The sequence below is a fragment of the Sander lucioperca genome, chromosome 17 (assembly GCF_008315115.2).
Source record: "Sander lucioperca isolate FBNREF2018 chromosome 17, SLUC_FBN_1.2, whole genome shotgun sequence".
Taxonomy (NCBI): domain Eukaryota; kingdom Metazoa; phylum Chordata; class Actinopteri; order Perciformes; family Percidae; genus Sander; species Sander lucioperca.
Genome location: NC_050189.1, coordinates 11,929,693 through 11,946,795, shown reverse-complemented (window position 1 = coordinate 11,946,795; position 17,103 = coordinate 11,929,693). Strand labels below are relative to the sequence as shown.

Below are 17,103 nucleotides of genomic sequence, written 5' to 3'. Positions count from 1 at the left end.
ACGCTACTCAGGTTGTGTTAGTTGATTGATAAACTCATATAGATATAGGCAATAATAAAATAATATATAATACAAAATATGCCCCAGGATCCCCCTACACTACCCCACACACATATATTTACAGCACCCCTTCTCACCATGTGAGTAATATATTCAAAAAAATGTCTTATGTTTTTGCATACTGATGACCTTAGTACCACATATTTGCTTCATTGGCATGCTCCCCTTCCGTGTTGCCAACTGTTTTACTGCCGCCCAATGGGAGACTTACGGCGCTTACCCACTGCTAGTACCAGCTCTACTCGGCTCGGCTCGACCGCGGTGCCTTATCCTCCTTTTTCCATTGCAGATTTAGTATCGCCTCATGCGTGAGGCGAGCATGGCTGGTCATTATAGCGACGCCGCAGGAAACTGCCGTGACCTAACGCGACACACACACAGACCGTCGAAGGTGTGTTGTTTTTGACTCTCGGTATGTGGCTTTTTGCAAGAAGACACATGTTTCAAAAGAAGCTGGAGGCAGCAAAAAAAAAACACACCACTGGCTAAACTATTTAAAAATGTCGGGTTTGTTCAGGACAGCCCCGTCTGTCGCTACCAATGATGAGCTAGCAGTGATTAGTGACGATTCTCTCAGACCGATCAGTAGTCTGCAGGTTTTCCTGTCACCTTTTGGTATCGCCTCAGCTCGCTTGGAACCTCGACGGAGGTGATACTAAATAAAGTACCTGTCAGCAGGTACCAGGTACTTTTTTTCATAACGGAAAACCAATAAAGGCGAGTAGAGTCGAGGCGAGCAGGTACTGTTGCGGCTGTAAGCAGTCCAACAAAGTGCTACCGTGAGGGGCTAAACACTGAAAGATGCACAAACACACTGTGACGCGCTCAAGATTGTAGTGCAGTGATTCATTCCTCCACATGTAAAATACAACTAGCACTGCAGTTACCAAATGTAAAGTTACCTTGTGAGTAGAAATAAGTGCGTTAGTGCGGCGGTCAACAGAAAGTGTTCGCTCCCAGGCTCCCCCCCCTCTCTGTCAAAGCAGGCGGCCACATTCAGATTTACGAGCTACTTACAGTATATGCAAGTTGCAAATTACAGCATCGCTGTGTGTCAAAATTACAGGCTGTCATGAAGCATTCGTACATATAGCTGTGAAAAGTAAAGCTCTGTAATGGAAAAACGCCATTAGCTACTTACAGTAAATGCAAGTTGCAAATTACAGCATCGCTGTGTGTCAAAATTACAGGCTGTCATGAAGCATTCATACATAGCTGTGAAAAGTAAAGCTCTGTGATGGAAAAACGCCATTAGATGCGGCAGTAAAACAGTATGGGGAAGGTCAAATTGTGGGCTGAAATGTTGTGTGCCTTATTTGCAGTGTTAAAGGTGCACTATAAGTTCCTGCATGGTTTTAGCGTGATTTCATTTTTGTCTCAAATCGTAGGCATCTCTCCTTGATCCACTAGCTGCCTGCCCCCTGAATACACTGTGAAAAAGCCCGGTCTTGGGAGACAACACAGGGGTCTTAAATGTCAAACAAAGACTAGAGGCACAGGATAGGCACCAAAATACAACAAACCACGTTCAAGCCAATCACCGACAAGATGGTTGGGGGAGGGGGTGGGGGTTAGTTACAGTTAGTCAGTTAGTCATGACAGTTACGGAAACACGGGGGGAGGGGCGAGCTTGCTCTGTTTTGTTTGGAATTTACTTGGAACATCAACAGTGATGTCATGCAGAAACTTATAGTGCACCTTTAAAGTATTTTTCCGCGGTTGTGCGGACTTTACCTTCAGTAAAACTGTATGGAACGGTTTATGGAAATGTCTGTGTTTCCATCAATCATACATGAGATGTAAGCTACTTGGAATCCGTAATTTGGAGAGACAAATGGTAGAGGATCTTTCAATAAAAATCATGCCCCCCTGAAGGGTCTGTCCCCCTCACTTCTGAAATTACGGCTATGCCCCTGTAGGTATGAAATACAAAAATAAAAGTTACAGTGCAGTGTAGGAAATTAACAAACAGATGTAAAATTCACAAAAGCCCAGCTGAGCCGAGCGGCAGAAAGACTAGAGTACTAGAGTCTGCCCCCGGGGGTGGTCAAACATCTCTAATGTCTCACATTGGATCTTTGGAGAAGGTGAATATATATTGTGTATACTTTAAAGCCAATCAGAGGCGAGCACAGCCAATGTATTACTGAAGGGAATTTACACAATAAGAGGAGAGAAGCAGGCCGCGTTTATTAATAAAATGGATATATTACCTAGCCACCCCAGCTGGGAGACATCCTGCCTTCAAAAGAACTTCTAATGAATAATAATAATAATAAATATATAAACAGCAAAGATATTCAGTGTGTGTACGTTAGTCTTGAAGGACACGGGAAACAGGCTTTTAATCTGAATGTGGAATTAATGTAAATGTTGAGTTAAAAATGCCTCTTTAATGTGAAGAAAGTAGCATTTCTCTAAACCTAAGGACATACGGAGAGCTGAACGGGAGGAAGAAAACAAAGTATGGCATATTATCCCATAACAAGCAATTATAATTTAAATAAAGTGCCCTGGAGCTTTACGGCTATTAATGGATCAGCTGGAGGATGCCCTTGACTGATTAGGAAAAGGCCGACACTACCTGCTGGTTATAAATTAAAGACGCTGGAGGCAACCTCGCAGAGACGAGCAGGCAGCCACATTCAGATTTGCGAGCTACTTACAGTATATGCAAGTTGCAAATTACAGCATCGCTGTGTGTCAAAATTACAGGCTGTCATGAAGCATTCGTACATATAGCTGTGAAAAGTAAAGCTCTGTAACTGGTATGTATTCTACGTATTTATTACTGTCAGCAGCACATTGACTGCTGCTGTATAAGAGCGTGAAGATTCTCATAGGTAGAAGGTGGGGGGGGGTGTTTGGCTCCTAAAACACAGAGCTTTCTAGAGGGGAAGCAGAGTTCATGTGTGACTCCAATAAAAGACCTATATTTGTTAAATTGGTATTACATTGATCCTAAGCAGGAGCCAAATAAGACGATAAGATAAAGTCAAATACATTTGTTTAATCAGTCAAGCATCGGAGTTTCAATACACAGATATGTGGGATCACAAAGCACGCAGAGACTAAGTTTCCCTAGCAACAGACAAAAAGTCGGAGCCGGTCCACGTATCTCTAGACTGTCAGACCTCGTGAGTGCCGATCTATTCTTCCCCTCATCTGTTATACTTTCTTTCTTGGCCCCCCTCTCTTTCTCCAGCACAGGGACTGCTATCGTAACACAACACACGCCAGGGTCGAGGCCCCTGTATTATGTCTCGTCCTCATTTGCTCTCACGCTAACAGGTACAAAAGGAAGAAAATAAGGAGAAACTACAAGACTATCACCCAGGAAACACGTGTTTATGTCCTGAAGAAGTTGAGGAGAAAACACAAGACTTTCACCCAGGAAACAGGTGTTTATGTCCTGAAGAAGTAGAGGAGAAAACACAAGACTTTCACCCAGGAAACAGGTGTTTATGTCCTGAAGAAGTTGAGGAGAAAACACAAGACTTTCACCCAGGAAACAGGTGTTAATGTCCTGGAAGAAAATAAGGAGAAACTACAAGACTATCACCCAGGAAACACGTGTTTATGTCCTGAAGAAGTTGAGGAGAAAACACAAGACTTTCACCCAGGAAACAGGTGTTTATGTCCTGAAGAAGTAGAGGAGAAAACACAAGACTTTCACCCAGGAAACAGGTGTTTATGTCCTGAAGAAGTTGAGGAGAAAACACAAGACTTTCACCCAGGAAACAGGTGTTTATGTCCTGAAGAAGTTGAGGAGAAAATACAAGACTTTCACCCAGGAAACAGGTGTTTATGTCCTGAAGAAGTAGAGGAGAAAACACAAGACTTTCACCCAGGAAACAGGTGTTCATGTCCTGAAGAAGTTAAGGAGAAAAGACAAGACTTTCACCCAGGAAACAGGAAGAAGTTAAAGGGGCGCTATGCAGTTTTGGCCATTTTTTTTGCTGTTTTGTGGCTTTTTGCTCGCAGGTTTCTCAATAGAGCTCCCCCTACAGCTTCGGAATAGATATTTGGCAGCTCCTATATTTACTTGTGTGTGACTCCTCGCTCGGTCAGTCTGCCGTTTCCTCTTTCCCTGTTCCTCCGACAATGCTTTCTTAGCTTTCTGCTTCTTTTTTGCCGGCTCAGCCATGACTATAGTGTGAAAAACTCCATCGCTACCTTGTTAGCCAGTTCCTGAATGGGCATATGTGTGCAGTGCCGTGAAGCAATTTGTGTCGATTCGTGGCGACGCTGAGGCTAGCGACTCGCCGGCCCAAAGTTGCAAGGGTGGTTTTTCAGCTCACAGGCGCTAGGGGGAAGCGAGACAACCACCATTCAACTCGAAAAAAGTCATATAACCATTCTAATGACTCCGAAGCTGTTCAGTTAAGGTAAATTAAGCAAAAAAAAAAAAAAATGCATAGTTCCCCTTTAAGGAGAAAACACAAGACTTTCACCCAGGAAACAGGTGTTCATGTCCCGGGAGTACTACTAAAGGGGACCGGTGTTGTAACCCAGACCACAATCTTTTTTCTATCTCAATCGGCATTTGACATGTTTTATATTAGAATGCAAGCAAACATTGACTTTCTCTGTCAGTCAGGAGATTTTATGTATATTTATAAAGGAAACTAACCTTTAGGCTGTGTCTTACATCGCTCTCTCAGTATAGGAAAATATCTCAAGGTCGGTCTGTTCTCTAGGTTCCTGTTTTGAAACTAAGCTGCTAAAAAAAACATATTTTTCTTTAAATGCAGCTGGATCTGAAACTGGGTGTGAATTGCCGAGGGGGATTGGGCAGGATTTTCCCCTCTCTGCTTTTGATATCCCTCCCCTGTGGTCATTCATTTATTATCCTTGGTGGGTGATAAGACCAAATACCAGGTACAAAATGACATAATTCAAGAGATCAGACAGTTTTAATTAGTTTTTTTATTTCATCCCCTCCTTGGGATTTGAACTGCTGTATTTTCTTCCTTAAACGACTCATGATGCGCAGCCAAATCCGTGACAAGATGTTTTGTGTCAGAGTTTGTTTGTCGAAACAAAACTCGAACCATCTGTGCATTTCTCCGTCTGTCAGTAGGAAGAATGGAGTTAACAATTCGGCTGCATTCGCCTGCTGATTCTGACATCTGAAGTTGGATTAAGATCCATACGCAGCCCGGCACTCAGGGCAGCAGGAAAGATCTATAACCAACATCAAAGTCAGTGGACAAGCTGAATAGTACACGGGGGCCAATTACAAACTGTTTTTCATCTCTCTCTCACACACACACACACACACACACACAATGCTCTGATAGGTTGAGAGCCCAACTGGTCAAAGACGCAGTTCAAAGTGTATTGGTTGATGTTTGCAGAGAGCAGATGAAGTGTGTTGAAATGTGTCGGATGCATTTTACTGTAGGGTTTGTACATGTCTGTTCACTTGTTAGTGCATGTTTCTGCACATCTCTGTACATTTCTGTGTCGGTGTGTGTATGCGGTGAGAAATTATTGATGTTTTCTTGGCTGCCCCCCGGCAACGGACCGACCAGTTTCACACCAAGCCGAGCGAGCCTGAAGCGACAGCAGCTTAGAGCCTCAAATATGACAGACTCAAAACAGGGAAAAAAAACACTCGCCGGAGGGAACTTGCAGGACACGAGGGGAGGGGGTGGAGGAGTCATGGTATCAGAAGTAACAGCTGTAGTTGTAGCACTAGTCGTAGTTAATACAACTTCATATCTGCAGTTTTTTTCTAGCAGTTTTATTCCCCTATGTATTTTAAATATTTCTATTGATTCTGTTTTGCAGCTATGACGTCTAATTCCTTTGCACAACAAGTGTGACTCTGCGCCTGACAATAAAAACATCAGACCAAACAAACACACCCTGGTTCCACAGAGGAAAGTCGTTCGTCTGCACACACTGCCATGACACAGAGCTAGTTTAAAATTGGCAAAGTATCCAATTAAGTAGACATTATATTTACAGTATTTTCAGAGCTTTACCTTGCTGTCAGACAGCCATTTACGACGGGGAACTGAAGCTGTTATCTATGCTCTCACTAACAATAAAGAAAGTCACCCAATACCACTAACAAACTAAGCGATGGAGGCAACAGTAGAGCAGCCAGTCCCGTGTTGTGCGAGATAAATTGACTGAATGAAAATGGGTAAGTGAAACCGTTATCTCTGCTCTCTTCAAAGCCACCAGACTCCTTTATGACAAAAACATTTTACCTCGCGGAACACTGTTTTTGTCAAAGGAGTCTGGTGGCTTGGAAGAGAGCAGAGATAACGGCTTCAGTTCCCCGTCGTAAAGGGCTGTCTGACAGCAAGGTAAAGTGCTGAAAATGACCTAAATATAGTGTCTACTTAAATTGATATAGATGTTTTTAGCTGTCTAAAATGCGTTTAGCTGCTGCCCCCATCCACAGCAGGACATTGCTTAGCTTCTGTGTCGGTACTCCTGACGTTTAATGTGCCATGTTGACGCATTTCAAGCTTGCTTTATTTTACGCCCACCATTGTCATTCACATAGTTTAGCCGACCTGTCACGTTACAGTTAAGTTCAGCCGAGAAAAAGTGACTGTCATGCAGCAACATGACAGTTAAGTTTAAGAACCGACTTTAAGAAACAATTAGTTAAAACACCGGTCCCCTTAAGCACAGTTCAGACCAATGTTTCGTAACGAGACCAAACCGCTTTTGAACGTCGCAGAGAAAATTTTCAACGGTCTGAACCGGCCCGTCTCAGTTCGACTCAAATCAGCTGATGGTGTTCGCTGCGACTCAGCTGGTAGAGTCTCCAGAGACTGGTTTTAGAACGTAAGAGACGTCTCCTGTTTCAACAGCCAATAGAGAGTGTGTGCTGGTAAAGTCGGCTACAAACTATACAAATAAAATTATCCATAATCCATTTTATTTCTATGTTACAAAAAGCTGGTCGAAATGGCAGAGCCTCAACGACCGTCCGAAAGCACGGTACCGTTATATGGTGGAGAGATATAGAGAGTGACTGAAGAGAGAAAGAGAGCCCAGCGGCGTTAGAACAAAGCCGTGAATCAGAGAAATAAAACGTGTTTTCGCTGATTCATCACTACAAGTGTAACTCTAGCAAGCATCTCACTTTCACTAACGTTATCCACATTAATATTTAGACAAAACAAATGATGTATCCAGCTACAAAAAAAGCCTAAAAGTCAAAAGATGGGTAGGAATGTTTCATTGGTGTGAACTGGCAGGTTTCAGAACGCTCCAGACCGGCGTGTTTCAACTCGTCTCGTCGCGAATCTTTGGCCTTAACTGGGCTTTAAGTAGTACTCCCGGGACACGAATAGGGATGGGTCTCGAGATCCAGTTCTATTAAGGACCCGGTTCCAAATTTCTAAAAACCTGAAAATCAATAAGGTCCGAGCTTATCGATACTGCTATCGAGACGAGTGGATCATATAACGTTATGTCTACAAATAGATACGTGCGAGAACTGGAAAAATGATTTACGAGCACAGTGTGTGCGTAAGGACCATAGTAGGTAAGGACTGGCCTCGCCACCGCAAATCATTCAAAACATAGTTGGACTGGCTACTGCGAGCACCGCCCTGTGGGCCACTTGATAAGCGCGTTAAAACTAAAGCAGAGACAGAAGAAATCAAACCGTCAGAGACTCTCAGTTTTTCCAATAAAAGCAATAATAGTTCTTCGTCTTCCCACCAAATAACAGAAAAGTATCGATAAAGACTCAGATCGTTGAGCAGTCTCAAAAATGATGTCAATATCAAACAAAATTAACGACCCCCCTCTCTAGACACGAACACCCGTTTTCTGCCGACTGCAGAGATGTTGTAGCCTGACAAGCCAGACCCACATCCAGATGTTGGGTCTGGGAACTCACCATTGGCTGGGCTCAATCCGAAGGGGCGGGATAAACGGTTGTCTTTTAAATTCCCACTGCACGCAATAGGATAGCGCTATAACCAACCAGAGCAACGCTAGTTGATAGATTCAACTTTTGCCGTATCCGGTCGGCAAAACTCCGAACGCATCTTCCTTTTTTTAAGAATGACTTCAGTGCTTAACTCCAAGTCTTCCAGAGTCTCGGCCAAAGCCGATTCCAAAGACCGCTGTTCGCCAGCAGCAGCAGCCATCTTCTTTGTTTTCAAGTAGCAGGGAATTCACGCGGAACCGCCGTAACTCTGCCGTCATTATGTTAAGCCCGCCCACCGACTCTATACACAATGTGATTGGCCTGACTAGAGTTTGGTTTTTCCAGCTCGCAAGCCAACGAAGAGTTGCTAGACCCCCTGGCTGCAAATTACATTTGCTGCCACTAGGGTGCGTCTAGATTTCTAGGCTAGAGATGTTGAGAACGTGAGGAAAAATCACAACATCGTCTGACAGAAGTGGCATCCATGTGAGACAGATGTTACATGTTCCAGTGTGGTGATGGATAGCAGGAAACAGATTTAGGCTGAAGGCTAAAATATGGAAACCAGCATGCAGTAAGGATTCAGACAACAGCTGCCGGGAACAGAAACGTTAGTGTGGTTTCCATCATGCATTTATCACCAATTCATACTGGACCGGTGCTAGACTAGAAGGCCAGCTTCTGTCCTCTCCATTTATTCTACTTTGAATCACTGAAAATGCATTTAACGTTTCATCCATCCGTTCTTGTTATATGTTGACAGTCAGATGAGCTGTGATAGAAAAGAGAGAGATGTAGCAGTGAAACCTGCGACTGTGTGACCTACATTTCAATACGCCATTGCAATAAATCAATTTCACTGCAACAACCATGGATCAAACTCATGCCAGCATCAGAGGCTGAACATCAGTTTAGTCAATTTGCCCCGACAGCCTGCTGTTCAACATGTCAGAAATCTCCAGGATTTGAGGTTAATTCATCCGAACCAGTGATCCGGTTAGATCCAGTTGCGGATTCCCACGTGACAATTGGCAGAAAGTTTAGGAAGCTCAATAAATTGGTACAACTAGAACCTCCAACTAAGAACTAATGATTGCATGGGAATAAAATAGGATTTGACAGATTAATTGTCCACAGTGCGTCTTTGTCTTTGTCTCGGCATGTTTCAGGGTTGTAGCAGATTACAGTTGTGTTTGAATGACTTCTGTGATGTTTATAACGTGTGTTTATCAGGTGGATGTCAGTGTCTTTAAAATGTCTCTCTTATCTGAGAAAAGGGTGTATTTAGGACAGGATGTGTTTACTGAAAGGCTGAAAGGCATCGGAGGGCAGGTAGGATAAAGAATGCACCCGAGTGCAGATCAAATATTTGACACCATATTGGTAATCTCTGTTTTGCAGGTCTGTTACTAATCTCTTCTCTTCATTCAGGCTTTTGTCTGGCTCCTTCGCATTGAGTTTTCCCACAGAAAAAAGGGCACTGGAGCAGCAGTTTGTCACTGTAAAGACCAAGTGAACACGAAAACAAAATTAAATGAGTCAGTTTATAAGTTAGTAGTAGAAGAACTTTGCTTCATGTATTTGTGACCTCGTTGTAGATGAGATCATTTAAAAGTTGTGTAAAGAAGGCGGGGTCGTTGGGAAGTAATTAAATTGGATTTACAGTTAAAGCACGTTTTGAGAGAACAACAGTAGATGATCTTGTGTGAGCTTGTAGTTTACTACCTCGGGCCCAATCTTGGCACCCGGCCCAGCGCAAAGCCCGACCCAAGTGTCTTTGCTAGTTTAAGACCGACGCATGTCAATTTCCCATCTAGCGCCCGCATCGTTTAAATAGCAAATGCACCTGCGCCCATCTGTGCGCCCATGGCCGTGCTGGTCTTACAGGGAGGTGTGTTCAGGTGCATTCTGGGCGTATTGCTAACTTGAGGCAGCGGGAAGTGATCGCACCATTGACCAACAAAAACCTGGTCTAAAGTCAATAACGCAGCATTTCATTTTTATTTTTAACAGCAAATTAGTAAAATGTGCCTAGGCTTATGCACAGCATGTGCACACTATGCTTGTTACACACACAGGGACACACAGCAGCACACACACATGCAGAAGATTACAAATACAAATATTACGGTGCAAATCCTCCATCATAATAGCAATGCTCCAAGGTCCAAACGCTCCTGGCTTTTAAAGGGAATGGGAGATGATCTCTGATTGGTTTATTGCATGTTACGCCCAAAACACACCTATGAATTAATGAAGACACTAAGTACAACCCTTTTTGCGCACGGACCCTTCTTTCCGCCGTCAAACTAGCAAAAGTGGATTTGGACGCGCCCTAAATGCACCTGTGCCATGCGCTTCACGCCGTGCGCTGCGATTGTTAAAATAGGGCCCTTCATCTTTCATACTCAGGCAGTTCCCATCCAGGATATTTTGTGGCCCCATATGACATTTCAACAGTATGAGCCTTTTTGGGGGTAAAGTGCATGTGCCTTACAATCTAAACACAAGAGAAAATGTACATTATACACAGTAAAATAATAAATAAGTTACATTTTCATGATTGGTGTCCATGAGATTCATGTCCAGATATCAGATGACTAAATTAGGTTCTTGGCTGATTGAGTAAAGCAGTAAAAAGACCCCACGCTGTGTGAGTGAGTGCATCAGCAGTGACATGTTTCCTGTTTGCCGTGGCATCATAACCAGTCGACTCTTTTATTTGCCAGTTTTTCTGTATTTGTCCAATTTATTTCAGGGACTGAGTGAGTATTTGGACCGGACAGTGGGTCAGTCAGCCAACCGGTGTTGTTATTGTTACATGTTGTCACTGTTCAATGATTGTGACAATTGTTTTGAGCAGCTGCCAAAGCATTGTCAATTGTCTGGTTTGGTTTGTGTGTGTGTGTGTGTGTGTGTGTGTGTGTGTGTGTGTGTGTGTGTGTGTGTGTGTGTGTGTGTGTGTGTGTGTGCATGTGTGTGCGTGTGTGCATGTGTGTGTGCTCCTGTACGTCTATCTTTGTGAGGACCAGTTTGAGACTTGGAAAGTAAGGACAGTTTTAGAAATTGAGGATGTTTCTTTTGAAAGAAAGGGCATCTTTAAAAAGTGAAGTGACTTTTTTTGGAACGCAAAGACATTTCGGGGAGTGAGGACATTTTTTTAGAGTGAAAATTTTGAAAAGTAAAGTCATTTTTGAGAAGTCGGGAAGTTCGATCTGGACTTGATCCGTTGTGGAGCAACTATGCTCGAACCAGAGCTGTTCGGACCAATCAAATTGTCAGGGCGGGCTTTACACGATGATGGACAGATGATCAACAGTAACGTAATCAACCACGTCACCAAAGAGCACTTGGGTTGAATTCGGAGTATTGAGATGTATAGATTCTGCCATCGCGTCTGTTATAGAAGATATCGACAGCGCAGTCATTTTAAAATCCTCAACCGGCCCGTCTCAGCTCGACTCAAACCAGCTGATGGTGTCGCTGCGACTCAGTTGTTCAAGTCCGCCCGAAAGCACAGTAACGTTACATGGTCGTGCGAGATAGAGAGGGGGAGCGCCCAGCGGCGTTAGAACAAAGCCGTGAATCAGAGAAATAAAACGTGTTTTCGCCGATTCATCACTAGAAATGCAACTGTAGCAACCATCTCACTATCACTAACGCTATCCACATTCAAATTTAGACTAAACAAATTAAGTATTCAGCTACAAAAAAGTCTAAAAGTCAGAAGTTAGGACGGAAGTGCAAAAAGGTTGCTATGGAGACGAACACTGTCTCATCTCGTCTCATTGGTGTTGACTTCTGTTGACAGTTGAGTTGAGTTCCGTTGCTCTGATTGGTTGTAGGTCTATCCGTTGCTCTGATTGGTTGTAGGTCTATGCAATTGAGTGCAGAGGCATTTTCTTTCCTGGTTCGGTTGAAACACGCCCCATAATCACAGCCCAAATGAGTAGTATCAGACTCATATTCTGATTAGAATCTGAGTATGACGATGTCAGGCTAACAATTTTGGAATGTAAAGGTATTTGCGAGTGATTTTTTTTAAGTGTAGACAATTTTGGAAAGTGAAGATATGTATTTGGAACTTGTTGACATTTTTACGAAAGCAACGACATTTTGAGAGTGAGGACATTCTTTTAGAGTGAAAATTTTGGAAAGTGAAGACGTTTTAGAACAGGAATCAAAGAGAAGACATTTTTGGGAAATACATTTTTTTTAAAGCTATAGTGCGCAACTTTTTTATAATAATGAACAAAATTAAGACATTTATTTGGAATGCAAAGAAATGTTGGAGAGTAAAGGCTTTTGTGAAAACTATTTTGGAAAGTGAAGACGTTTTATTTGAAAGGAAGTAAGGTTTTGAAACCATTTTGGAAATGAGGACATGTTCCAACTGATCTGGAACAAATACACAATGTGTACAAAGTGTTTGTAATTGTGGCATTTAGCAGATTTTACACTGGCAGACACATTTGTTGAGTACTTTCCATAACATTTAGCAGCACTGTGTGTCTGTAGCCTGTATCTGTCAGTGTGAGTGATTGCCAGACTTTTAACAGAATGAATACAGATGGGATGACATGTTTCCTTGGCTGTCTCTCTCTGGAGGACAGATTTGTGTTGATGAGTGGCAGCTGCGTAAAAGGAAATCTCAGACCTCTCAGTGTCTCCTTGATGTCGGAGAGGAGGGTGAACTGCTGCAAATGTTCACACTGAAAGCATCATCGCAACAGTGGAAATCTGTCAGGAAAGACAAACGGAAACCTTTAGCAGCAGGAAACGGTTGTTACTTGAACTTAGTGAAGATGACATGTGTGCGAAAGTTGGAAAAATATATAACATTTTAGATCCAGTCTGTTTTCCAAAGAAAACAACCTGTGACTGACAGTCACAGGCCCCTTGTTCCAGTCAGTCATTTGATTAATTTATAGGCCAACCCATTCTCACTTCAAACTCGTAGAATACGGACGCTTGAGCAGTGGCTGTCAGCGTCAGATACGATGCAAAAATCACTCTTCAGCGTGTGCGTAGAACGCACTGGGCAGAGCAGCAGCTATGCTGCGCTGTAAGATGACGTAGTATTAAGAGAGACAATGGTAGAGAGTAGTATGAAAGCCCAAAATTCCGCATAGGGTGGTTGGTCCCGCATGTCACTTTTACTAAATCCAAACCGTCCCGTTCTTGTTTTCCTAAACCCAATGGTCCCGTTCTTCTTTTCCTTAACCCAATTGTCCCGTTATTCTTTTCCTAAACCCAATTTTCCCGTTCTTCTTTACCTAAACCCAACTGTCCCATTCTTCTTTTCCTAAACCCAACTGTCCCGTTCTTCTTTACCTAAACCCAACTGTCCCATTCTTCTTTTCCTAAACCCAACTGTCCCGTTCTTGTCCCGCGTGTCATGTAAACGTACCTTTTATACGCCCACCCACCATCTTTTCCTAAACCTAAAATAAATCGTAAAAGTGACGCCAATAGTCCCGACCTAGCGCGTTCAGATAAAGCGTGTTTAGATGTGACGCTAAAGGAGACTTCTAGTGTCAATAACAACGCCAAAGATACCTGACCAAGCATCCGTATTTTACGTGATGGGAGTGAGAATGTGTTGGCATTGGCGCGGATCGCAGGGTGTTTTGGGGGGGTCAGGACCTCCCCCATCTGCTGGTCCCCCCCCCTAAAAAATATAATTTGAAACCACACTGTGGATTGTAAATAATATAATTATATCGGTAATTAAAATAATTGCGTAGGTAGTAAAACAATACAAATGGAAACAGGCTGAAAAACATGGCGTTTTAAATTTAGAAACATTTTGAGTCAGTTGTGTTTTGCTCAATATTATGTTAAGTAGCCAGATCAGTGGGCTTGCTGCATTTATATTTAAGTAAAAAGACATACTCTATCCCAGACGAAACCTAATCTTTACGTCGAGGACACAAGATCATTTAGTAATTATAATATGACCGCATGGTCAACCTATGAACTTATAACTAAATGTCATTGTATTTTGCTGGCTTTATTGTAAACCCATGTAAAAAAACTCCAATAAATAAACGGTTTTGAAGAATAGTTTGGTCAATTTAGTCTTTTTCATCAAATCAGAGGGAAACTTTGAGAAGAAAGATAATGGAACGTTCTCTATGCTACAATAATAATAGTATTAAGGCTTGTCTCTGTGTACACATATTCTAGACAAGTATAATTTGGGCTGTGGTATTTGTGTAACCTTTAAAAAAAATGCTCGAGAAGTGTTGTCTATTGTCTCTCCCAACTGTTAAATTAAGTCTTTGATTTGAGTTTTTATCGACATCCTGTTATCGTAGCTGCATAAATTTGCTTTTCAACTCTTTCATAGCCCTTCAATCAATGTATCACTTTGATAAATGGAAACTCTGTTGTTTATCGTGGCTCCAACACATCGACATATGTGATTGATGTTTCCAGAATGGCAATCTGAGCGCTACAACAAAACCAATTTTCTCTGCTGGATAGATATTTTGCATTCAATTACATCCTTCGATGTTCATCAGATGTGACATGAACACAAGTGCAGCTTACACTGTACCGGGGGAACAGTAATACACCTCGGAGAGAGCTGCAACGTGTCCTGCTAGAAAGAATGTAAAATGGACATTTGCTCATTGAAGGCTACGCTATTTTTTTTTTTACATTGGATTTCATTTTCTGTTCATTTTTAAGGATACGGTGCAAAATCTCTGAGGATTTGCCTTCTCTTTCCTCTCATTTTTACATATGGTTTTCACAGCTGAGCAGTTTGGTTTGTTTTAACTAGGGCTGGGTTTCGCCAATGATTTTCAGAATCAATTCAGTTCAAAGGTCCCTGAATGGATTAAATGTCTGATTTGATTCAAAATCAATTAGGTTAGAGACATTTCAGTTCCAATACCAACCAGGTTAATGTTTACATTAAGAAGTGAACCCCCCCAAAAAGTTTGTTTATAGTACTTTTTACTTATACATCCATGATGTTAGACATTAAAAGATCCATTTCTGGATTTTATCAATCGATATCAGATCACTCAAACAAAGATGGATTTTAATTGGAGAATAGATCATTTTAAACCCAGCTCTAGTTTTGGAGCGTTTGGTTGGATTGTCCAGTTGGACGGATTGGGGCAGTAGTGTGTAAGATCATTCAAACTCTGGTGCGGACCAAACAACCGAACTCTGGTCCTTTTGAAAACAGGGGACTCGGTTTGCTTCCAAGAACATTGTGTTTGTTTCTCTTTAGATGAGAACGCGATCCGACCCAGATAAAGGAAGAACGACTGGCAAAATGAATGTGATAATAATGAGTTAACTCATTTTAACACCACAAGTTTCTTTGACGTGCAGTTAACACAGGTGCATTCTACAACTACAAACTCCCCAAACAATCCCAAATAATCAAAACTGGCTAGTGCAACCCACACCAAAAAAACTATTACAATTTCCTTTACATAAATAAAGACATTGGCACCATAACGGGATGCAGAAAAAGCACACATTGTTCCAGAAAAAAAATCCCAAAATGCAGGAAAATAAGTGTTTGATGTGTTCAAAATTTGTATTTTGCTCAAAAATGGAGATCTCAAATGTTGAAACCAAACAAGCAGTTACGCCCTTGATCAAAGCCCTTCTAGATGGTCCTCTCCACAAGACTAAAGTTATTTGCATGTACTGTCGATGTGAACTAAGTTAGCACCGGAGTATGTCCAGCCTCAACTACCACTTGAGCATCAAACACTTAAAAAGTATCCCTTTTAATGGGAAAATAAGGTCCAGATTGAAAAGAAACACTGTTTCTCTGCTCGCTGAGCAGCAACTCATTCTTTTGGAGGCAGACCATTAAATTAGCTAAAGAAAATGACAAAAATTGCCAATTAAAATACAAAACCAGCGTTGTACTCTCATTCTACAATAGCCGAAATATTCGTCCAATCGGCCAAACCTATACGAATGCAATCAGACACAAAAACATGGGAAAACAGGGTCCAGGTTGAAAAATACCGAAGATACCCTTCAAATGACTGCCCTTGTTGCATCCTTGGATACACTTCTGTTCTTTGACTAAGAAAGACATTAACCTCCGTGGAAAACAAACTCAATAAAATTACTGCTGTAAGGAGACACCTCTTCCTGCTTTTGTTCTTCAGCAGTTAATTTCTAGCAGTATCCACTCTGCATCCTGAGATTTGATAATCACCTCCTGTCTGTTTTGCTCAAAGGCCTCCAGACAGCCATTCTCTCTCCATCTGAATACATTACGCCAGGTCGAACTAGTCATGCTCGTTCCTGCACAGATAAAGGAATTGATGCAATTTCTTGTGTCACTTTGCTATAGCGTAATGACCCGTTCGGTCAATCCACCAACTCTTCTACTTCTTCCCGCACCAAGTTAAAGACGTACTCATGGGAAATTGTTCAACATTATCATAATCTAATATCCCCAACCATTCCATCCCTGCAGCCTATAATATTCTGCCCCTGGCCGGCTGCCCGACTCATTCATTACAGTTCTGAATTAAATTGGAATCCAGCGTTCGGTTATAAAGGTCAAAGCCATTAAGTCTGTCCCCTGATACCAACCCATCAACTCAACACAACTGGGAAAATATGGACTGAAAAATGCTATTACTCTCTGTCTCCCCTGTGTCTAAATCTACTCTCTTTAACTGTCAATCAGTCGTTGTTCTCAACCTTCTCCGCTTTACTTTACTCCCCGTGGTTTTCAATCAATAGCTCGCTCCTTGTCTCCTTGTCTTCCTATTCCCTGCTGGGTTTGTCTTACTGTGAGTCTATGTCTGTCTCGCTCGCTTTCTTTATTTCCTCCAACAGTCAATACCCGCATTGAGCCAGCTTGAAGGAATAACTATGCATAATGATAAGCTGCTCCGACAGCGGTCGTTTGGTTCCTGATCTGATCTGGGACATTTTGATAAAAACGTTTGTGCATAAGTGAACCTGCAACAGCCTTTGTTTCATGTCTGTTATGCTGCTTTTATTGGAAGTTAAACTTACTTCTGTGAAATGGCAACAAGTCTTCCAAACTATATGATATAGGTGGTTTATTCCTGCCGTCCTTTCCGTCCTCATATCTAAACCAGAGAACTTAACGGTTGCGGTTTTAAACA

The 17,103-nt window shown here is 42.1% G+C and overlaps 1 long non-coding RNA gene across 1 annotated transcript; it reads left to right on the top strand.

Annotated features, from left to right (window-relative positions):
- The first annotated feature begins 505 nt into the window (after window positions 1-505).
- Window positions 506-10,592, top strand: LOC116052128. Its single transcript, XR_004105496.2, has 5 exons — window positions 506-664; window positions 5,057-5,064; window positions 7,743-7,748; window positions 9,512-9,514; window positions 10,582-10,592. It is a non-coding gene; the product is annotated as an uncharacterized LOC116052128 (long non-coding RNA).
- Window positions 10,593-17,103: the final 6,511 nt, after the last annotated feature.